The following is a 26,817-nucleotide window of genomic DNA, read 5'->3' on the forward strand; positions in this document are numbered from 1 at the left end:
ATTGTCATTTATTATTAATTTTACACACAGGTGATTATCTGCCTGCTTTTCACAGGTGATATGGATATTATTTATTTATTTATTTATTTGACGTGTTGACCAGGAAAGTCCAACTGGGCTAGTATCCTTTCCCAGCTGAGGCCCGGGGAGAAAAGCTCCACAGAAGAAACAAAATTGCATAGTTATAATTCATAAGCTCTACAAAAAATGCATAATTACCATGTATATGGTACATAGAAACAATATAAATATATATATATATATATATATATATATATATATATATATATATATATATATATGTATATATATATATATATATATATATATATATATATATATATATATATATATGTGTGTGTGTGTATACAAATTGTCGTAGTAGTTATATCATACAATTAAACTATACAGAAAAGGGAAGGCACTCACTGACATAATGAAAATATACAATGAGAATACATTCACAAAAACATGCAGCCAAATGGAATAGTTTCATAGTTTCATAGTTTCATAGTATAGTACTAGGCTATCTGCCCTGGGGCATTTGTAAGCCTAGCCATAGTGATGTGGCTTTTGCCACCCCATGAAATGGTACAAAAAATGTACAGAATAAATTTAGAATACTGTGTCTCTGTCTAGTAGTGACACAATGAAGGTCCCCTTATATAATAGAATTAGTTTACTGTGCCCCTGTCTAGCACTGACACAGATGTGACCCCTGGGGTAAACTTACGATCTCCCATCCACTCACCAAGATTTCTCTTGAAGAGAGTCAGTGAGGGGCTCTGCCTAATACGAACTGGGATCTTGTTCCAAAGCATGGGAAGCCTCTGGGTTATGAATCTATCCCTCCAGCATGTCCTATTCATACTTGTGCCGAGGTTTAAGTCTTTAGCTCTTGTGTTCCTGATGGATTTGGATTTTTTGAGGTGGAGCATGTCCATCAGATCCTGATTGGACATGGCCTTGTACGTCAGGCAGAGATCACCTCTGAGCAGGCGTTATGGAGTACAACATAGGATTTAATAGCTAAGAGTCAAGTATGTTATTATGTATAAATATTATGAGAATAAGTTGGAAGTAGTTATGTTTTGACCAGGCTGATATATCAGTTCCTTTGCCATGGAACAGGACATGCCTCATGTCAGTGCAGCTAATTCTGCATCAGATTTCAATGATGGTGTCCTTATACTAAGGGTGCAGTGCCACTGTCAGCAATGGTGACTGGTGGGGGTACGATGCTTCAAACAGCCAGTGACACAGCTCTTTTTCCTGTGGAACCCTCTCCAGGTGATCTACACCCTGTGTACAGGACATGCTTGCCACCCCTACTCAGGGACCACCATTATTCCCTGTATCTGCAGTGGACAGTGAGGCCTCCACAGTTCATGGGGAAAGGGGTTGGGAGTGATAGACCAGTGGTATGCCTCTCAACTGTCCAGAATTTCTCAGAATGTCCAGATTTTTTACTCATATTTCTTGTCTGTTCCTCATAAAATTTTTAGTTTTCTGGCAAATCATTGAAGACTAGAATCACTAAATAATGACAGATATTTGCGTGCCAGACTTTATATCCATCAAAAAATGCATATTAATGCAAAACCTGCTATTCTATCAACTTTCTAAGTTTATAAAAGCAATATTTAAAATCTGTCCCTATGTATTGGCATTGATCCCTCCTACCCATTGTTTTTGGCTAAAGATTTCTTGATCTGAGAGTTTGAAAGGGATGGCTAGTGACCATCATCATCACATCTGTTAGTTAGTGCAGGAAATAATTGCCATAGGATCATAGGTTCATAAGTAAATACTAGGTTATCAGTCTACAAACTATTACAAGCCTAGCCAAAAACCTGAGGTCAGAATCAAACTCTGTACCTTGTACTGTGAGATAAAGACCATAACCACTATGCAAACCACTACCTGGACATTGCTCTACAGATGTTCAGGACTGTCATCCAGGTATAGGCAGTTGCCACCCTTACCACCATGGCAGTGGCAATCAGTGTACTGAGTGGCTATGCATTAACCTATATGAGAGCATTGACCACATCTCTTGGGCTTGTAAGGCACATGGCTGCCTCACTGTCACCATAGAACCATTTGCTTCTACATAACAGGGGTGATGAGACTCCCATAGCAATTATTCATCTGCCTCCACTGTTGACACACGCCGCAGATTCAGGGTAATGTACTACTACCTTTTGTATACTGCACATTGTTAATGTGCCTTGTGGTGCATGGTGTGGCCACCTGCAAACACATGGGGTTTGCAGAGGTTAGGCACAGCTGTACAGTTGCAATCCCATGGCTAACATTCACTGTTGCCAGTAAGTGTTGGTGCCAGTGCCATTCCTCAGTGGGAAATCATCCATAACCAGGGACATTTGTGGTTGAAATCCTTCATGGTCTGCATCATTCCTACATGAGGTACCTCAACCCTGTGACATGCATACAGTGCAAGCACATTTACAGGAGTTGTGGCTCTGGAACACATTATGATAAAGTACATACTACTGCCGGGCCCCTACCACTCTCAAGAAGCATTAACCTCACTTTGTGCAATATACCCAGCTCTCTCCAATCTCACAGACTCCCTTCCACATCCTTACTTTAACCCTCTCTAAGCATTGCACCTGTTACTGATTCCTGCCATTGTGACCCATCTTACAAGAGCAAACAATGACAGCTGTGGCTTTTCCTCATTGCTGTGTTATATGGGTAGATGTCTGATGCACAGTATGGCCAATCAATGCATTGCTCAGCACAGCCTGGGTGTAATACTGCATGTATCAGTTTTAATATTTATTATGTCTAATTTGGCCAATAGATGAGGACCAGACACTGGCTCTTTGCCAGTGTCGCGATGTATGGCACCCACGTTTTTCTTGCATGGTCTTCCACTGCATTTAGTTCCTGCAGTTTCTTCTCAGCTGACATCTACTCCATTGCTGGCTCCAGTCTACATGATTCTCCAATGCCAGACCCCTTCTCAACCTATCTGCTTACCACCATGTTGTGCAGAACTGCACAGACAGCAAAGATCTTGCTGCAGATCTCCAAAGCATACTGCAGCATGCAGCCAATAGAATTTAGTTAGCAGAAGTGGACCTTCCTCAGTTTGAAAACATGCTCAGTGATGATGTGAGCCTATTGCAGTGCTGTGTTGTATTGCATCTCAGATATGCTCTGTGGGCTGTGCATTGGTGTTATGAGCCATAGCTGATGGATATATTTAGTACTCCCAGTGTGATATCCCTGATGGAAGTCACTCAGCACAAATTTCTGATATAGGTCAGATGTGTGTCACATGTGAGAATCATGGAAACTGCATTTGTGGGGCGCAAACTCATAATAAAAACTCATGTGTGTAGCACACTACCTAGCAGTTGATGGAATGAAAACCCTTTTGGATTAGGTACTTTGTCCAGGGTGGGGCAGGTGTGGCCCTGATGGTGATAGGGGTACAATGCACTCTAAAAACCCAATAGGCTATTTCATAGGACACATGCAAAATGATCAAGGAAATGATATAGCATCTCTGATGTGAATGCCTTTGACACATTCACTGTGTCCTCTGATGGTCACTCGAAGGTTCCTGTAGCAAAGATTATCAAATTTACATATCTAATGAGAACCATAGCAATTTCACCTGGCAACCTGTGCAGTTTCAAAACTTCAAAAGTGAAAAAAAAGTATTCTCCAAGCTCTTTTGTCTTTCTATAATCATAGCAAGCTGACTGTTATAGCTGTTCAAACTGATTGCTGTAGAGTTTGCAACAGTTTATCACACACTCAGTCTTCTTTCCCTCACTGAAGCATTTAGCACTTCAGTACTTCAGCGGAGACCACAAAAACAGAATCAGGTTCATGATTCAGTGCTCCTACATCATGTGTCTGTGTGTGGTGTGTGTGTTTGTGTGTGTGTTTGTGTGTGTGTGTGTGTGTGTGTGTGTGCGTGCGTGCATGCGTCTGTGTGTGTGTGTGTATAAAATGTAAAAAGTTGAAAAAGAACAATATTAAAATATCTATAATACAAATAAATAAACATAATGTATAATATAAATAAATTAATATTTATATATGTGTATGTGTGCATGTACATACATGTACTTACACATGCAAACACACACGCGCACACACACACACACACACACACACACACACACACACACATTTTATATATATATATATATATATATATATATATATATATATATATACACATGGATCTAGGACTATTGAATGAAAGTTCAATAGTCCGAATCCACAATAACCGGACACATTTTAACGAAAGCGTTTTCACTGAAAAAGGGCTTTCGTTAAAGTGTTCTCAAAAAAAACCCCCAAAAAACAATAAATCTTTTATGCAGGCGGGCAAGCCCCACCTGTGCCCCCCACCCTCCCAACTTTTATATTCTCACTCCAAGGTCGCACTACAGTGAGAAAAGGGGAATTCTCCCTCAACCGCACCATAGTACGACTGGCACAACCAGCATACTTAACCAAAACTGCTGCTTCAGTGAACAGCACTTTCGGTTATGTATGTTCGGTGATTTCTGCTTCGGAGTTTAACATTTGGCTTAGCTTCTTGTGTCAGTCCAGGGTTGTACAATATTAGACAGTCTGGGAGGACATGGTTGACAGACACACTGCTTTGCCAGGCGTGGTCTACATTCATTCCCTCTAGGCTTTCAGATTTTGGCAAAGACCTTATCCACCACCAAAGTGCCATTTTTAGCAATGAAAAACTGATAAACTTACCAATGTAAATGAACCTACGAAGGAATACCTGAAGGTGGTGCTGCTCAGTGCTAGAAGTCTTAACAAAAATCTCTACTCCCTGCAAACCTTCCTCTCCCTGCAGAGTGTAGACATCTGTGTAGTAATGGAGACATGGTTTAAAGTCCCTGAGAGTACCCAAGCAGTGCAAGGTTATAATACCTTTCACACCTTTAGACCAGCTACTGCACAGGAGGGAACTAAACTTGGAGGAGTTTCATTCTGTCTTAAAAACAATTTCACATCTGGTGTAGTCAAAGTGTATGACCCACTGGAACTCTACATGTATAAATCACCATAAACAAGGTGTGGGACAATATACTTGCAACCTATAGGTCCCCCTCCATGTCCCACTAAACCCATGCTACCTTTCTCAGTGTACTAGCATCACTCACTGTTCTACCCAATATGATATTCATGAGGGATCTCAAGTACTCCTCTATAGATTGGGAATCATACACCACTTCCAATGCACAAGCCCAGTGAGTCCTAAACTTTAATACCAACATCCTGAGACAGTTGGTCCATTCTCTCAACAGGGGTACAAGCACCTTTTTACCTTGTACTCACAAACATCGGGGGAACAATGTTCCTCACCCAATGTAATATCTTTGCTTGTCAGATCTGACCACAAGGCAGTATTACTTTAAATAAAAAATAAATCTGGTGATCCAGTAAAACCAAAACCTTTAGGAACTATTCCAAGGCTAACCTCCCTCTACTAAGCAACACCTTGGCTAAATTCCAAGCACCCCCAAACCCAGTAAACACCATAGCACACACTGAGCTATTTACAAAATCTTTGTACAACTATGTTGATAGTTGTATAGAGCAAGCTGTTCTCATTTGTATTAACAATTAAGACAAACTCAAAAGACAAGTTACCCTGGTGGAATCACAATATCAGTCGGTTATGCAAAAAAAGAAAACAGTCTTGGCCAAGTGTAGGAGGAACAAAGCCATACATACAAAAATGCCCCTAACCAGTCTAAACAAGCAGCTAAGAGAGTTAATTAATACTTCAAAGACTATATTTGAAGAAAAAAATAGTTTTCTACAGCTATGTTTGTAAGCTCAGTGGACATACACAGCAATGCACAGAACTTATAATAAATGATATCACCCACACTGGCCATTGGCAACCTTTTGGCAGACAGGCTCAGCTCAAATTTCTCTCCCAGCTCCTCCCCTCCAATATTCCAAAGAAAATACCACATAACACCAACAATTACTAGAGAACAGGTCATCAATGCACTTTTCGAGGCCAAAAACACTGTATCTATGGGCCCCGATAACTTCCCAGAATGTTTAATAAATAGCATGAAATATGACTTCTTTGGTCCACTTGAATCACTTTTCAGCTGGAGCTTTCAGTCAGGAATGGAAGATGGCTACAGTCATTCATCTGTTCAAGGCAGGTCCAACCACTGATTCAGGTAACTACAAACCCATAACTCTTTCCATCCTCATATGTAAGGCCATGGAAAGAATCATCATGGATATGATAAATGACGGGATAGGTAACCTGCAAATGCTGGACCCATCACTGCTTTAGTGACTTGACAACAGATAACAACCTAATGACTTTTACACCAGGGATTAATGTCACACAAGACATAACAAACTGGTTAAGTGATGAACTCAATCTGGACAACCCACAGGCAAGTAATAATACCACTTACTCTAATGAAAGGAATGGTTCCTTGGTAGACAAGTTAAAATTATTTGACAATAAACTGTTGAAAATTAAAAAGTTACAATTAGAACTGAATTATTTCAACAAATGTCTAAAGGAGAAAATAGTACCAAAAGGGTTTAGGTACTGTTCATACCCTACAGGTTTGATTGAGGGGTCTGAGTTTCATAATGAACTTATTGAATTATTTAACAACCAGGGCTTAGACCTCCTAAAATGCATGGTGAAACACTACCAACTTATGGTGAACAAATTAGCCACAGAAACTTTAGCTCTGGAGATGGAAATAAAATTAGACACAGTATTCAACCGATACCAATATGATTGCAACCATATTTTTACCAGCATAGCACAGCAGGTTGACAAACTGAAAAGTACTAAAGATAAAAAACTACAGAGAGACTTAAAAGCTTATGCAAAAGGTACTGCATACCCCAAAACCTCCAAGTTCACAGAACAATGTAACTTGGAATAGAGGAGAACAATCTCCTGGAAGAGGGTATGTAGCAAGACCTGAACAGCAACACACAGTAACTAATACAAGGTTGGGTACAAATCCGGATGTCGAGGTGAATAACAACGAGAGCTACATAAATGAAGGTGTTGACTTTCCTGAATTACAGAATGGAGACACTAGCAGTGGTCACAGTGGACAAGGCCAGGAATACCACCACCCTTCAAACCTAAATCAAAACCAGTGGCACCAACAACAGCCACAGCAACAACAACAAAAAAACTACAGAGGGGGGAGGGGGAACAATTGGAAAACCAACCGGCGGTTTCCATTCAACAAGAAATACAACACCTGCAGCAGCAAGAGGAACTAACATTTCCACCATGTAAAATAGTGTTGAACAGTGAAAGAGACTTTAAAATTTACAACTATACAGAACTTCATATTGATGATACTTTGGTTGAACTATTTTCAAAGGGATTAACATTTGTACCGGCTAACAAGGTCAATTTAGTCGAACTTTTGATTGACCTTAAACTGTTTATACGAAAGTTAAACCTGACTGTTTTAATGGGTAATTCATCATATAATGACAACAAATTAAGGGTAGCCAGTACATTTAATCTACCATGTAACCCTACTATTAACATGTTTGAGATGTTATGTGAACATGAATTTAGACAAATAGTGGCCAACAATAATAACCAAAAACACTTAAGAAACAATGAGAATATTACTAGTGTAGAGTGGCATTTATTAAAAACATTTAGGACCCTCCCAATTAGGTTTATGAAACCGGATAAGGGAGGGGGCCTAGTAGTAATGTATAAAGAGGATTACAATAAGAAAATGGTAACAGTTTTAGAAAAAGAAACTTATGAAGAAGTAAGTGTAAACCAACTTAACATAGCATATAATAGAATTAAAATGTTTCTTAGTGACCTCTTTATTGATGGGTTAACAGATATACAACTTAACCATTATCTAACTATGTTGTCACCTAAACTGCCACAAGTATTTGGAATACCAAAAATCGATAAAGGGTTGGATTATCCACCGTTTAGAGTATTAGTGGATGCAAGACAATCTATCACATTCCCCTGCGCGAAAGTTGTAGACATAATATTGAAAAAATTTGTGGAGAAGGAGACACAAATTTGTAAAGATTCATGGTCCTTTTTGGACCAAATCAACAAATTAACATTACACAAATAACACAACTTTCTGACAGTGGATGTATGTGATTTATATTCGTCCATACCATAGGATTTAGGTATTGACTGGGTAATTGAATACATCAAAAATAAAGGAGCAATGGAGAATGACATCAGATTAGTAGAACAATTGTTGGATATTATTTTGAAAAATAACTACATTACATTTAATAATAGGTTGTTCTTACAGAAAATTGGTGTGGCCATGGGGTCACCAGTAGGGGCAAGTTTTGCAAACTTGGTAATGGCCCACTGGGAAACCAATTTTGTCTTCCAGAGTCAATGGAAAGAGAAAATTACCTTTTACACAAAATTCTTGGACGACATTTTTATATTAATTAATGGTGATAGAAATACAGCTGACATCCTAGTGGAATATTTAAATACAACAAGTTACTTTTTAAAGTTCACTAGGAATTATCAAGAACAAAAAATTCACTTTCTAGATGTAGAACTTTGTAAGAACAACCAAGAAGGCAGATACGTGGCAAAAATCTATAGGAAAGACACCTACTCAAACACATTCTTGCATTTTACCAGTTCCCATCCACTACACCAGAAAAAAATCAGTGGTTAATGGACAACTGGTACGTGCAGCAAGAATGGACAGTACAGGAAAGGATTTTGAAGAAGAATGTAATTTACTTCTTGAAATGTTTAGACATAGAGGTTACCAAGTACGTTTTCTATCTAATATATTTCAGGAAGTGAAAGTAAAAAGAAACTTGGGCATTTATAAACCAATTTTGGACAACTGTACAGTAACTAAAACAAGTATGATGAGCACTATAGTTGTAGAAACAGTAATGGACAAAAGGTTGCCCATAGAATTGACTGAACATGGTACGGATAACAGAAAAAGCTTCTCTCTTTCATTTATTCTCACATACATCCCTATAGCATTAGATATTCAGAACATAGTAAGGAAGTACTGGTCTTTTTTGACAATAGATAAGGACATATTTAATAAAATAGGACAATTTCCTACCATTACTTTAAGATGTGGCACTTAAAAAACACTTAAACTTAAAACAATTGTTGGAAGCAACTTATAGACCTATAAAGTGTAGCGCAGGTACACATAACTGTGTAACATGTAAATATTGACATTATGTGGACAGTGAGAATTATTTTATTATTAGGAAAGAGAAATTTAATATCCGAGAAACATATAATTGCAACACAAAATCAGTTGTTTACTTGGCACAATGTGATCAATGCCCAGCATTTTATGTCGGTAAAACCGACCGCCGACTGAGAGACAAAATTCATGAACATCTGTATGCAATCAATAAGAAGAGAATGGAAAACGCTTTAGCTAGACATTGTGAAGGGTATGTAGGACATAATTTTAAATTCAAGATTATCTCACACTATAGTCAGTCTATAGAGTATAAGAAATACATAGATGACAGTATAATTAAATTACTGCTGGAGAGAAATGAACTCAACTGGCAGTTACGTTTAGAAGCCAATAAGGAGCTAGGACTTAATGAAACATGCTCTATAGTGTGTATATTGAAATTAAAGAGACTGTTTAAAGATAAAGGAAAAGAGTAATTTATCGGGTACTTCATTGTCTGGCTAGAAAAACAACTTGCAAATTGGGTGTACCTTTATTTACCTGGTCTTTAACACTCCATTTAAAAACCATCGGGCACAATTGGTTGGTTTTTTACAGTTTAATTTTTACTTAGTTTTAATTTATTAACAACAGTTTAATTATTGTTTATTGATCTAATTATTAATTATTTTTATTTTCTTTAAATAATGTTTAATTTTTTAATACCTTAGGGTAATTTTTTTTTTTTTGTTATAATATAGGATTTATTTATATAAAAAATATATTTTCACAAAAAAACTTTTAGTTGTACTAAGGCTACCAGAGAAATTCATGTAAGTAGGGTTATTTTAGTATATTTAACAATAACATTCTAGTAAGTAGTAAAGTAAGAAGTGTGGTTGGTTTGACTACGTAAGGAAGTATAAAACTACTTATAACTTATAAGTATACATCTTTAGGGTAAACACTTGAAAATAAAACATAGATAATAACATATTATTAAGTAGACAACTGCATGTTTGATTTGAACATCTGAATAAATAGGGACCATTTACGAGTAAATTACAAAGATAACAGCAGACTAAGTAAAATAGGGGTAGTTGATTTAACCTTGAGGAATGGAGTAGACCTGAGTGGTTTACTTCACATCACATATAAAGAAATATGTAAAAATATCAACAAGAAACATCGCAAATAGATAGAAGCTTGTTAAAACACTAGCTGATAAATGGAAATAATTATTTATGTCTATGGGTTATTTTGTGATGAAGGTTAAGACCTTACAATTATGAACGGTTTAGGCAAAGGGGGTTTATTTGAGTAGGATGGTGAATATCTGACCACAAATAAATAAATGAGTACAATAGAAAGACGGTGCTATGACTGCAAATAATCTAGGAAACTACTTGATAGATTATACTATATGACACTGTACTATATAAGAGGTAGGCAACAAATACCCTTATAGAGGTCTTAGTTGAATGGTTGAAATGACTGTAAACAGTTTAAGACAATATACAAATTTCTGTCTAGAGTGAATTTTGTGCATCCTGAACTTATTGAATGTATTCAATGTATTTGAATTGAGTTAATTCTTGGAACATGACAGCCTGAGAATAAGCGTACATCGCTTTAAAACTTTAAATTTGGATGATGAGTCTTGATAGGTCCTTGTTAATAGGAGAAGTTACTTAAATGATACTCTAACATGTTGCTACTTTTTGTCTGAAGAAGTCCGGATAAGATCTGGACGAAAAGCACTTTACGTAAACTTGTTTGAGCAGTCTTGTTTTGGGTGATTTTAAACTGGAGTACGTGTGTGTACTTTTTATTGAGCTTACGTGGTATTTCATGTTTGAATAAACATTCAGAGAGTACTGTTGCATTTGGAGGTTGGTGCTTTTGTCGACTTTTTTAAACTCAGTATATGTATGATATGTGTTTTCAGTGTTTTGAGTTTCAGTGTTTTGTTTTTTCAAGATTTTGAAGTTTCAGTGTTTTGGTTTCATTGTTTTGAGCTTTCATTGTTATGAAGTGAATCCATATATATACACACACACATCTATATATATATATATATATATATATATGAATAGATAGATAAAGATACAGATATATCTAATCTATATCTGTCTATATAGATACACACACAGATAGATATAGATGGATTCACTTCATAATCTCAAAATACTGAGATCCTGAATTTCAGTATCTCGAGACCATGAAGCCGAAAATCCATAAACTCGAAACCCCAGAAGCGAGAAATTTAAAATCACGACTTCTACACTAAACATACCACAGACACAAACATAAACATACACGTCCCTACACATACACAAACACCTACCCTACCCCCCTGCACCCCCTATGTGGGGAGCTGCATCACCCACACCCCCCCTACTTAAATATACTAACTCTGAGGTCGCACTACACAGACAAACACACAAAAACACCACCACACAAGCTGCATTCCCTCTGCATACACACATCACACTAACAAAACACACAGACACACACTAAAGCCCCTACCCAAAACCCGTAAAACACAAACACTTACCTACATCTCCAACCACACACTCACACACCGCAACACCAGAACCGCTAATTTAAAAACTCCGAACTTCGGGATTTTGAATTTCGTGCTTCTGGGGTTTCAGTATTCTGCACTTTCGCCTTTCTGGTCTCGGGCTACTGAAATTCTGATTTCAGTAGTTCAAGATTCTGAAGGGAACCCATATAGATATATAGCTGTATATCTGTATCTATCTATCTATCTATCGATAGCTAGATAGATATAAAATAGATCAAATTATTGAGGGGATTTGGACAGGTTTACTACAATGTAAAGGCTTTATTTCAGATTAAGCTTTTCGAACACACAGATTGCTCTACCACAACTTTTTTTTACCTTCCAGGGACCGTTGATCAAAGACTGGTTTTGGGGAAGTCATATTCTAATGCTGTAGCCTAGAGATATGGTATACCATGTGCTCTTTCCTAGAAATGTTCACAGCTCACAAATATACTGCCAAGTCAACATTTACTCTAGGATGAATCTGTGAATGTCATCAAATTGACATGCAAACATTCCTTCCTATGAGAGCACTTGTAGAGGAGATAAGAACAGCTGAGCCATAGGGGTGGGAAAATGTCAGTCTGTGTATGTGTGTGGACATGCATGTGTATGCCTATAGGGGAACAAATGAGGCTAAATGAAAGAATCAGAGTGTGTGAGTGTATGTTGGAGCATGCATGTGGATATGTCGGTGAGTGTGGGTGACTTGTTTCTGGCTAAGTAGGTGTGTGTGTGTGTGTTTGTGTGTGTGTGTGTGTGTGTGTGTGTGTGTGTGTGTGTGTGTGTGTGTGTCTGTGTGTGTGTGGAGTGTGATGAATAAGATCCTATGTAGAACTCTAGCAATACAGTGCTTAGTTCAGAGAAATGGTATTGAGCCACTAATGAGGTGTTTCTAAGTGCTAATTTACCAGGTTTCTACAATGAAATTTCCCTCGTTTGCACTAATTGACCAACCCACACTGGGAAATTAGCACAAATGGAGAAAAAATATTTGAATTCTAGGGATTCTGTCAGACACACACACACACACACTCACACACACACACACACACACACACACACACACACACACACACACACACACACACACACACACACATACACTCTGATTATTGACATAGAAACTTCAAGCTAAAAACACTAGTACTAAAGCACACATGCTCCAAGACATAAACAAAGATCATGCAAAGCAAAAAAACAAGTGTGTAAACCCTTCTGCATCCTCATTGTTGGGCCCCTCCTAATTATACATATACAACCCCAGAAATGATACAATAGCAGGGAAAGGCCATATAACAGCAATTTCACAACAATGGACAACATAATAGCTGTCAACCCACTTTAAATACTATATGAGGAATATATGTATATATATATATATATATATATATATATATATATATATATATATATATATCTATATATATCTAGGCCTACTTCAGAATGTTGGCCATTCAGAATGCCGACTTTTATATGGCCAACACCATATGATTGACAATCCGAAAGACTGACATCCTGAAATAGCACCATTTACCTACCTGTAAACACAGTAAAACTATGTTATGCAGGGGGGCACCCACACCCCCTGCTACTTAAATATTTTCACTCCGAGATTGCACTACAGTGCAGGAAAGGGGAATCTCCCAGTCCCGCACTATAGCGGGATCTCCGCTATCATTTGTCAGCCTTTCAAACGTTCGCTCATATGGTGTCGGCCATATGAGTTTCGAACATTTGAAAGTTCGAACAAATGAAGGGCTCCCATATATATATATATATATATATATATATATATATATATATATATATATTTATATATATAAATAAATAAATAAATAAATATATATATATATATATATATAGATATATAGATATTTTCATGGATCTACTATTATCCATGGAAAGCTGGACATGCATAACATAGACACACCTATGAAGACAAAAATGCACTGACACATTACTATGCATGTTCTAGGACTAAACCTTGGAAGATGCATCACAAGCAAAAGTATTTTTGCCAAGAGGCCGCACCCCCCTGCACTCCCTATGGGTGAAGGGGACTTGGTGCTGCACTCACTGCAAATTATATATACTAAAGCTGAGATCACACAATCTCAGGGGAAATGGCATATCCTCCTACACCTCTCAACCATATGCAGATGTCAACCAAAGTGAGCCAAAAATAAATAGGTCCACCACACTGAAATTAAATTTATGCTAGGTCAGGTCACCCATATAAAACTAAAAAAAAAAAAAAAAAAAAATATATATATATGTATATATATATATATATATATATATATAAAAAAAATGAAGAACAAAAACTTCGGACTCTCCACGTTACATGCATTAATTTATTGGAAAAGAAAGGACAAACGGTGAGCGCTTTCGCGTATGCTCTGATACGCTTCTTCAGACAGTATACAACTAAAAACAGTCAGCATATTTATAGGGAGGCATAGTTCAATTAATTAATCAATTAGCTAATAATTCAATTAAAATAGTCATTATCTGTAGAAAATTTAAAGCAACATAATAGTAGGAACACTGAATATAGTAAGACATACAAAATTTAGTGTCCATTTGAAGTTATCTAAAATTCACTTAGATGTATATCATCTTCATGTATAACGTAGTATACAGTATATGATTCATCTTTATTCATAACCTTTCTTGAATCAAAATCTGTGAGATGGTAATTATTATATAAATATTATAAATATTATAGATATATAAATATTCAGATATTAGACATTTAAAAATGCATTTTGACAGTAAGTATACATAAAATGAAGTAGATAAGTGAATACATAGATAAATAAATAAATATATATATAAATAACTGTATAGATGGAACAATAAATGTTATGATGTCAAAAGGATTTTCAGGAAAGTTTAGATCAGCATTCTTATCTAAACATTCATATCTAAACATTCTTGCTAATTTCGTATAGCATATAATAACAAATATTGTAATGAATGTAAATATAAATATATAAACATTTCATGACCAACGTAAATTTGTATAAAATATTTTATAAAATCATAATTCATGGTTCAGAAATTATCTTAAACAATAAATTAATAATAAATTATTATTTTAATAGGTTAATCAATGAATTAATAAATAAATATGTTATAAGTTGTTTAAAAACCACTTTCTGATAGAAACATTAACATAAAAATGTAAACACCAATGTACAAATGTAAAAATAAGTATATATATAAATAAATAAATATTCATATGGTTTATAAGCCTTGAAAGCATTAGAAATAATAATATGTTTCAAGGGTATTTCAAAAACTGCATTTATTTTAATACCATCAATATTTCATGGACCAATATGAACATTAAAGTATTGAAGAAAAAATAAATAAATATATAAATAAATAAATGAATAGATAAATGTTTCATACATTAGATGTGGTTAATGAAATTAAATAAAATTCATAGTAAAAAATGCTGTGTGCCACAAAATAGAATGAAATATAATATGTCAGAGAAATATATCAGAGAAATAGAATATGGGTAATAAAATTATCTCCGGTTATTGAGAAAAGATCTTATTGTAATATAATTATTTAGTCCAGGAGGATAATGGCCTCTAAGTCTGAGAATCCATTTCAACTCATTTAATTCAATCGGATTTATATAGTCACCACCTCTAGCATTAGCTTCCACTATTTGCAATACCCTAAAAACAAAAGAGTGTGATGGGTTAGATATAATATGTTTAGCTATAGCGTTTAACTTATTCTTCTTTTTGATATCATACTGGTGATTATAAATTCTATTTCTCAGTTTCCTCTTAGTAAGGCCTATATAAAACACAGAACAGCATTCACAAGTGGCCAGGTAAATTAGGCCTGAAGTATCACAAGTAGCCCTAAATCTTGGCTTGAAGGCATAGTGAAATTCTGGATGTATAAAATCTTGTGATTTAGTAATAAATTTACAATAGTTGCAATGCTGACAAGGGTAAGTCCCAAAAGGGTATGTTGACTTTTGTAAATCATTGCTAGTCAAATCAGGTCTATCACACAATAGAGATTTCAAATTTTTATTACTCCTATATGTTATATGTGGGTTACTACCTACTACCTTTAATGTAGGTTCATCTATCAGAAGGACTTTCCAGTTATTTAGTAATATTTTTCTGATGTTCTGAAAGTCATTTGTGTAAGTTGTGATAAAAGATACTTTCTCCTTATAATTATGTGTATCACTTTTAAAGGCAGGGAGAAAATTGTTGCCTTTTTTATCATTAGGTTCTAAATTATCTTGAAACAGAATACTATTCCTAACATTCATTATTAAATCATAATCATAGCCTCTTTCTAGAAACATATCTACCATATTATCTGCCTCTCTTTTTAAATCTTTTTTATCAATACAGATTTTACTTAATCTATAAATTGACTTCTTAGTATTCCTTTAAAAATATGCCGCGGATGCATACTATCATATTTCAAAATTGTGTTCCTCCAGCATTTTTTCTTGTATAGTGTAGATACCAATCTCCCATTCCTAATATTTAAACTAACATCCAGGAAATTTACTGATAAGTATGATGTTTCAATTGAAAATCTAAGAAAGGTAGTTGTAGTTTCTAAATGTGCTTTAAAGGAGAAAAATTCTTCCATAGAGCCATCCCATACTATTAAGATGTCATCCACGAAACGCCTATAGACTAAAGCTTTATTGAATAAAATATGTTGAAAAACATGGTTTAGTTCCCAGTGATGCATGACTAAATTAGCATATGTGTTTGCACAGGGGGTACCCATAGCCACACCACAAGTCTGTAGGTATAGGTCACCCCCAAATGCAAACACATTGTTGCTAAGAACCAGTTCTAGTAGTTGACAAATTAGGATGGTTTTATTCCCATCTATTGTAGGGGTATGTTGTAGTAATTCACGTATTGCTTCAATCCCATCTTCATTGGGAATTGAAGTAAAAAGACTTTGTACATCCATTGTGATAAGTAAATGTTTGTCTTGTATGAAAGTAGAATCAAATGAATGTAAATAGTCTATAAGCTGATAAGTGTCCTTAAGGATCGTAGGAATAGCATCAACTATAGGTCTTAAAGTGTTTTCTAGGTAAATGGATATGTTCTCAGTAATCCATTTAGCTCCAGATACTATCGGACGCATGGATGGTGGTTTGATTTCTTTGTGCATTTTTGGTAGCCCTTTAATGATAGGGACAACAGGAGTATCAACAGAAAAAAATCCATATAGACTATTAGGTATCTGGTAACACATAAGCAAATCATAAAGATCTTCCTTAACTGTTTTAATTATTTGATCTAACTTAGCTTGACTAATTAGAAAATATGTGGCATCAGCATTCAACATTTGATTCATTAAAACATTGTAATCAGCTGTATCAAACAGTGCTATGCCTCCCCCTTTATCTACTGGTCTGAAGGTCACGGAATGATCATGACTAAAATTTTGTAGTGACTTCATAGTGTCACTTGACATATTAAAATAAGCACATTTCTTTTTTCCATTATAGAAATAGTGATAAAAATCAGTTTCACATAATTTAACAAAAGAATCTACATGATGAGGCATAATTGGTACAAAAGAGCTTTTCTTTTTGTAAAAAGAAAAGTTAACAGCATTGTCAGAGGTTAACTTCGTTTCCTTTGAAAAGTGCAATTTCAGGGTGACAGAGCGAGCAAACAAACGCAAGTCTATTAAAACATCTGATAGTTTGCTCCCTTGTGAGGGAACAAAAGACAAGTCATTATTTAATAAAGCAATACCATTGGTATTTAAAACATACCTAGACATATTAAAGTAAAGTGTTACTGTTGTTTTTGTCTTCTGGGCTGATACGCATTCGTTTCGCCGGAGAATTTTCTTTTTCTGGTTTCCCAGCTGTTCTTTCTTCCCTTCATAAACGATGGTTTCCTGATGGGTAACGGTAAAAAAGGTGTGTTGTTTTCTGTCTGGCGTTTACTAATAGTTCCCATGTTATGCTGCAAGGATTTAGCTGCTTGATTTGCTTCTTGATTTGGAAGCGGGGTAGAAATAAAAGCAGTACTCGTAACAGAAGCAAATGTTTCAGGTGGCGTGGTGAATGATTCATGGGAAGTGTCCTTGCGAGAAACAAGCATAGGTTCTAATGCTGTTGGACCAATGGGAATTGACGCAGTAAGTGTACGATCCAACGGCGCTAAACTTGAAACAGGGTTTTCTCTTATAGAATAATTGTCAGACCTCCTGGGCCAAACAAAGACGCTGCCCGTTGAGAAATCCCTGAAATCACGTTGAAGCTTCCTAAGCTTAATTTGCTGAAGCTTCATAGCATAAGTATTAACTTGACAGTACATGTTCTCTAATTTCCGCAAGCAGAAAGAATCAGGAAAATTGTCACGTAGCTCAGAGTTAGTGTCATTAACTTTAGATAGTAGCTCCTTTTCAAGTGGTTCAAAATAATCAATTAGGAGCTGCATATATTTGTGGCTAGCCTCAATATTTATATCTTGCCATTTTTTGAGCAATGTTGGGTGCGTATCTCCGTATGTAGGCATAACCAGAATACGCATCCCACGTGGAATAAGCTTGTAGTGTAGGCACGCCTCTAGATGTTTGCATTGCCATATCATCCGCTGCAACTTATATAAGTCATTTTCAAGCACTTTTACATTGGAATTAAAAAGCTCTAAGTTATCAATGTTAACTTCCGTTGAGTTTGGAACTGGAACGTTCAAATCCAGAGCCAATAAAGGATTTGACTTACATGAGGTGATGGCAGTCCATTGCTGTTCATTAGTTAGTCTCCTCGGTTCTGGGTTATAATCCAGTTCAACGTCTGAGTTCGCCATAACGTGTGCTGTAAAGATCCCAAAAAACAGCCAAGGCAGGTATAAAAACACAGACGGATCTCAATCAGCTGAAGAGTCTGAGGTTAAATTAAATGATGAAAATGAAGAACAAAAACTTCGGACTCTCCACGTTACATGCAATAATTTATTGGAAAAGAAAGGACAAACGGTGAGCGCTTTCGCGTATGCTCTGATACGCTTCTTCAGACAGTATACAACTAAAAACAGTCAGCATATTTATAGGGAGGCATAGTTCAATTAATTAATCAATTAGCTAATAATTCAATTAAAATAGTCATTATCTGTAGAAAATTTAAAGCAACATAATAGTAGGAACACTGAATATAGTAAGACATACAAAATTTAGTGTCCATTTGAAGTTATCTAAAATTCACTTAGATGTATATCATCTTCATGTATAACGTAGTATACAGTATATGATTCATCTTTATTCATAACCTTTCTTGAATCAAAATCTGTGAGATGGTAATTATTATATAAATATTATAAATATTATAGATATATAAATATTCAGATATTAGACATTTAAAAATGCATTTTGACAGTAAGTATACATAAAATGAAGGAGATAAGATATATATAGATATATTCATGGATCTACTATTATCCATGGAAAGCTGGACATGCATAACATAGACACACTTATGAAGACAAAAATGCACTGACACATTACTATGCATGTTCTAGGACTAAACCTTGGAAGATGCATCACAAGCAAAAGTATTTTTGCCAAGAGGCCGCACCCCCCTGCACTCCCTATGGGTGAAGGGGACTTGGTGCTGCACTCACTGCAAATTATATATACTAAAGCTGAGATCACACAATCTCATAGGAAATGGCATATCCTCCTACACCTCTCAACCATATGCAGATGTCAACCAAAGTGAGCCAAAAATAAATAGGTCCACCACACTGAAATTAAATTTATGCTAGGTCAGGTCACCCATATAAAACTAAAAAAAAAAAAAAAAAATATATATATATATATATATATATATATATATATATATATATATACACACACACATATATGGATGGTGCAGTAGTGCAGCGGTTTGCTTTGCTGCCTCACAGCAAGAGGTTCTCCAGTTCAATTCTTATTATTGGCTGGGGTGCCTTCTGTGTGCAGTTTTTATGTCCTTTCTGTGTTCATGTGAGTTTCCTCCGGGTGCTCCGGTTTCCTCCCACATTACAAAGGTATGCATCTGGAGTGTTTCTCCACAGGCCTCCACTGAAAATTGGCTCATTCCAAGTCTGACTTTCCCTGTAAACAAATGTTAAATACATAAATACATATATGTAGTCTACTATCAAAATGTAGAAGTCCAGTTAGGCAAACACGGGAATGCCGAATGTGTGTTGGCTGATTCCCATATTGCAGAACTGCAATTCTATGAATGTCCTTTAGAGAATGCCACTGTGCATTTGATCATATGAGGTCAATGTTATGAATAGAGATTGTGGTACAGTGTGGATTGGGATATTTGCCCATTTCCTCTCTGTAGTCCGATCTTGGAGTTGGAATACATAATTTGCAGGGGATGTAGGGTGCTGGGGGGCTTGCTCCCCTTCAAAAACATGAATTAAACTAATGTGCATCACTGAACTGCCTACATTAATACTGCTGAGAAGCAGGAAGGTAAGTATCATAAGGTAAACTTTGGAAATGTCGAAGACGGTGGTTCGATCATTTCGAATTGACCTGTTTTTGACATGTGTACCGAATTAGTACTCAGGAATTCAGAATTTATTTTGGTGTTTCTGCATAAAATGTGTTTTGAAGTTTGAAAGTTTGATAGTAAACATATATATATATATATATATATATATATATATATATATATATATATATATATATAAGATATCAAATAGAATGTGGATGGAGTTAAGATTCATAGTAGCATGCATAATTAAATGGATACTAGCACTATAAGTTTACTGGATATCTGATTTCAGTGTGAATGTACCTGCCCTGAAGAAGCATTGAAAACATTTATTGGTTGAATTTAAGGCAGTGGCTAAAAGGAGATATTTGATTTGTCAGATCTTAACTATGAATACTTTGTTTTAATTTGTAATGGCAGATCTGAAGAAGGGTTCAACCCAAAAGTGCTTATCCTACCATTTTAATGTCTTCATTTTTTTTATTTTATTAAAGAGTGCATTTATTCAAAGTTAGCCTGGAGAGCATGGAGAAACTGGTACACTTGCCTCAGATGTGTAGCACTGGATAGGAAGGTCATAAGATGATACATAGAAGTTTTAGAGTGCTCAAAAAATAAAAGAAAAAAGATCTAGACAACTAAAGAACAAGGGTTGTAGATGTGGCAGGTCAGAACCTTATGGCACTTAGTGCTGATGTTAAGCTAAGTTCAGGTACCCTAAGTTTTCCTATGGGATACTGAAGATAGTAGTAAGTAAGAAAGTTGAATTACACTTAGGAATTCTGGATACCAGAGCAGCTAAGGGTCTTAATAGGGAGGTGCAGATTGTATAAGGTTCATAGCATGAGCTGCCATACATATAACACCAGCAGTGCAAGAGAAGAGTTGGAAAGGTGAGTATTAAATGTGTTTGAACTATATTACTAAGATGTAATACACAGGATCATAGAATAGGACAATCCAGGAACTAACGATATTACTGTAGCTCTTGCAGTGCTAGGAAAGTACATCCCACACAAACTGAGAACAAGGATTTGAGGGAACTGTGTTATGAGATTTATATTCCTCATGGTAGTAACTACAAAAAAAGAGGCAAGGCCAAGCTATCCCTATATTGTCTTACTTCTTAATTATTCATGAAGCCAAAGAGAAACACCATGGATAAATCCCTAAGGGGGGATATTCATCACCCAGCCATCCAGCTCTGAGCAGTTAGATAGGGTTCAGCCAGATGGAGAACAGCAGATTCAAAACCCAGCAGAAAGCCCTTCTTGAAATTCATTTCTACCATAGGGTACCTAAAATGCATGTTGTTCTGCCCACTTCAGGCTGACATGAGGGGTGCACCTCTATGATTTAGGTGTTTTAAAAGGGAGCCAGACACAACTCCTACTGATGGCATGGTGGTCAGGTGGAGGAAAAAAGGCCTTCAGCAACAGCACAAGGGGGATGGTAGTGTTTTTTTTTGTGATGGATGATGAGAGCTATGTTTGGGGGAGACAAAGATTTTGAGCCAAACACCTCATTCAAATTGTATCAGTTGAAGAAGCCATTAAGAGGTCCCCATAACAAAGAGACACCCACATTATTACTAAAATGATACCCAGTCAACAACCTATTCAAGACCAGAGTGGCCAATGGGACTGAAGAAAGATAACTTGAAGGAAAGTCAGATAAAGGCAAGGAAGGCCTGACCACTTGCCCGATATTGATGAGAATTCTGAGTTATTGAATTCTGATGAATTCTTTATTTTCTGTCATTTCACATTTGATACGTATTATGTGTTTGAAAGCATTTCAAAGAGTTACCAAACATGTATATTACTAATACACATCTATTTCAGTAAAGGAATTATTTAATTTATAAATGCAGGTTTTGTGTGTTTTGTCAAAGGCAGATAGGTAATACATATGTGTTAAGCAGTGATATGATAAAAACTGAAGGTGAAAAATGCATGTTATCTGTATGAAATTCCCCATAGTATTACTTGAAGATAACCTCAAAACTTGGATGTGTGGGAAAAATTCAGTTCTGTGTTATGAGTCTAGCAAGCTGATGTGGGTTTAAACTGCAGAGTGTATATTAAATCTGGATATGCTCCACAGAAAGAGAAGGGGGGCACACTGTTGCATGAGGTGTTAGCTAACTGGTGCTGCAGTGATATAGTCTAAAGAACTTTGACTAGATGATATACAGCTTACTTTACTATAACTATGCTCTCTAAAAAGCAGTGCAAGAATTCAAAATGAAAATGCATGTTTTAATTGATGCTTGTTAAGCTGAGCTGTGCTATGAGTTCTGCTAAAAAGATTCATAAGCTTCTCTTGGCCATACCTAAAAGTATACACAAAATTAAGTGAAATCATTTTTAAAATAAGTTAAAAAAGAAATGCAAGAAAAGCAGTGTCAGAATGTCAAGTACTGTTGAAAGTTTTAGCAAAGTGATATGAAACAGCTAATAAGTTGCTTACTATAGGTATGTATAATGAGTGTATTAAGCCGCTGAAAGAAATACAATGGAGAAATATTGTTTTATTTATTTATTATATTAATCAATTTAATGTTTTCATTTATTTATTTAATTATTTATATTTTTTAAGCCAATTTATTTTACAGAAATTATATTAAACAAGAAAACACATTTAACAAATTATTAACTTCAAACAGAACACAGCATAATGCATTCCATTTGTTACCATTCAATTACAAATATAATACACTGAGAAAAGGCAGTAATATGTACACAGTAATAAAACAAACCTTTAAGAATGCTAACAAACACTGGGAAAATGTCCTTGCAGTATAAAGTATGTGATTAAAAATGACTGAAGCTGTCCATATGTCAGAAAGTGTGACTGCTACATACAAAGTATGAAAAGTCATCTTCTAAAGAAAATGAAGAAATAACTGCACTGGAAATTATTTTATAATAGCACAAAGTCTGTATTTACCATAACGAATTTGCAAATTGGTGTTTGTGCTACTATGTGCTGAGAATAATTAAAAGCAGGTAGAAAGTGAAATTTGTTGTAATGGAAGATACAGAAACAAAAAGTAATGACCTGGCTAAAAACTTATGTTAATAAATGAAATTGTTATCTTGTTATGAAAGAGAGCAAGCAGTGATCTCCTAGGCATTTTGTGGTATAATGATTAAAAGGGAAAAGCAGGCAAATGAAACATTGTATAGGCAATTATATCTGTAGAAATAATATCAATACTGCTTCTAACCATATCCTGTGGTTGCTGTTCAGTGAAGGAAATCTCTACCTGAATCAGAAATAAGTATTGGCAAAGTTGTTTAAGCAAAGTGCATACTTTTTGATCTTATACTTAAATCAAAGCTGAAGAAAGTTGCAAGATCTTAAATAACACAAGACCAATGCATGGGAAATCGAGCTGCCATTCTAAGTATTGAATCTTTCACTTGCATAAACTATAGGCAAATAAAAGAGTACTGTGCTGTCAACAGTTTGATATCAAAACACAACAGTCTTTTCAGTTGAAATATATTCTTTGAACTGATAAGATGAAAGATGAAAAACAAATGAAATGAAGCAGGTGACTGTACTTGTGCTAAGAGTATTAAGATCTAGCCAAGAGAAGACTGCTGATGAAACAAAGCAGAGTGTAGTTACAGTTAAAACTGAAACTCGGAGTGTATCTAAAATGCAAATGGAATCAAGGATGGTGCTGATGACCTACTGTGTAAACCTGAAGGTAAAACTAGCAAAAAGGATACTGAGAGTTAGTGTATTTACAATTAATGCTGAAAAATTAAGCAACATATTCACTAAACTGAGCGTTACGGAGAAGATTACTGAGGTTCTAACACAGGATGGGCTGCAACAATAAATATTGATAGCAAAAACAAATGAATGCTCTAATACAGTAATATATACATTTGGTTGCTGGGCCTTTCATTGAACTAATGTTTATTAGAAGAAAGTCAAAGTTATTGTTTTTAAGAGAATGTTCAGATCATCAAACATTCATTTAAGCACCTATTTATTTTCATGATAGAGGTGTGTATGTGTGTGTGTGCATGGTTTTTAGGGTTAGGATAACAGTTCTGTAAGGGATTGTCTTTAGTGTGCTTGTGCTGGTGTATGATTTTTAGGGTTAGGGTGAGGTTATCTAAGGAGATTGATGTATTGTAGCAAGTGTGTGTTGCTGTGTGTGTGTGTGTGTGTGTGTGTGTGTGTGTGTGTGTGTGTGTGTGTCTGTGTGTGTTGCTGTCTGTGTGTGTGTGTGTCTGTGTGTGTGTGTGTGTGTGTGTGTCTGTGTGTGTGTGTGTGTGTGTGTGTGTGTGTGTGTGTGTGTGTGTGTGTGTGTGTGTGTGTGTGTGTATGTGTGTGTGTGAATATGTTTGAGCTTGTTTTGTGTAGTGGCAGTATTATGGAAATGATATTTTAGGGTAAGGTGTATGGTTAGAGTAATGGACTGGGACAGGATTACGGTTAGGGTGTGAGTTAGCATGCATTAGTAAGGAAGAACAAGGGCTCGTGGCATACAGAATTTATATAGTTTTATATATTTGTTAAACAGATAAGCCAGCAAAATGATGTTCCAACTTCATATCTGTATCTGTAAGATTCCCCAAGAATCTGTTACTAGTCCCTTATTACTAAATATTTTCATAAATGTCCTTCATACAGCATCTACACATTATAGCATGCATTATAGCACAGCATGCAGGTAATTCCACTCTCATCTGCTTGGCCCAGAACCTAACTAAACATTAACAAATCACTCTTGACTTTTTATCATCTATTGAAGTCTGACTGCACAACTCACATCTACTTTTAAATCCAAAAAATAAGTTAATACAATTTACTCCTAAACATCTATTTGAATAGATCATTCTCTTCAGCATTATGCTATCTAATAACACCAAAGCTATACTGTTGACACGTAAAATACTTCTAGGAGTAAACACAGAAGGCAAAGTGAAAGTTGCCCAAGATATGCAAGTAGTTAAAAAAGTGCATAAAAAGTCAGTTTCCTGCAGATTGGTAAACCATATCACTCTGATTTTCCCTGAAAACAAAGTGCTTCTACAAATCTACTTCCTTCACTTTTATATGCCTCATTTTTACTAACTAATCTGCAAATTACTCAGTATAATAAGGTAGAACAATGTTGTAACAAAGTCTCAAAACATGCAACAAACTATCTCTATAAAGCTCACCAGTGTGTGACTTCTAAATAAATAAATTGAAGTGGAACACTTAGCTAGTCACAACTCTAAAACTGATCAATAATCCTGAAAGCTGCTCTTCTTTACATAATATAATATCAACCAGCACTATATTCCACAAATAGAATGCTTTAGTCTGGGGATAAACTTGTACTTGTCAGATTAAAATTGAATAACACAACAGGTGAGTCTCTGAATTTTAACTATGTCTTCAAAATATGGAATACCATTGCTTTATACCTGAAACATGTTATCAAACTAAAGTTGTCCCTAATGGAATCATAAAAAAAAAAAAAAAAACGTAAAAATGGAAAATGACCAACTACAAGACATTAACTCATTTAATGGAAAAGCAGTAACTGAAAACAAAAACTAAACCAAACATGAACCAAAAAAAGTGGTTGGTTTCCATTTTTACATTTTTTTTGTTTGTGTTTGGTTTAGTTTTTTATTTTCACCTGACCTCATGTACTCATGTTATTGTCAATCTAGTATTTTCTACAGAACTATTTGCATAAATATTTTATAAATGATAACTACCTCAGTCTCACTATTTTCTCTTCTTATTCTCAAGCTCCTTCTAACACATATTGCTTTAGCATGTACTTCCTTGCCTCTCTGCTATTCCCAGACCTATTTTCTCTTAATTTCAATTTGTATTTCTTGACATTACTCTGCATGTCCTTTTCTCCTTTTCATGTCCCATGCATGCACATCTCTCATACACTTCTACAACATTTACCCAGTCCGTATTTTTTACGTTGCAGTACTGGTTCTTTAATCTCACACCTGTATCCCCTGTTTTAGCTCTCCTTTCTCCTTTCATTCTCATTCCATTTTATAATTGTCCTCAGTACCTTTTTTGTAAAATGATTTCACTCTTAGTTAGGTTTTAGCTGCCTTCTTTCCTATGCATACAAACCTTTACTCTTCTGCGTAATGTGATGCTGTATTTATTAATTTTTTATGTAATAATTAGTTTAAAATTTTACTATGTTATACAGTTCAATTTTATTTGGGGCTTATTCTTCCCACTCATCGACTGAAAAGTAGCTTCCCACCCATTCACATTTTCATAGTAAAGTAATCAATATGTATATATATATATATATATATATATATATATATATATATATATATATGTGTGTGTGTGTGTGTGTGTATAGAAACTTTATAATGTTGAACTCACAGTGTCTACTAATACAATAGATGTATTACATAAGTACACAGTGGCAATACACAGACATCAAACAATGTAACTACTTAGTGAAACTCAAAAATGAGTGCTAACATTGTTCCTGC

The sequence above is a fragment of the Protopterus annectens genome, chromosome 6.part0, assembly GCF_019279795.1.
Source record: "Protopterus annectens isolate FY-2018-M chromosome 6.part0, PAN1.0, whole genome shotgun sequence".
Classification (NCBI taxonomy): Eukaryota; Metazoa; Chordata; order Ceratodontiformes; family Protopteridae; genus Protopterus; species Protopterus annectens.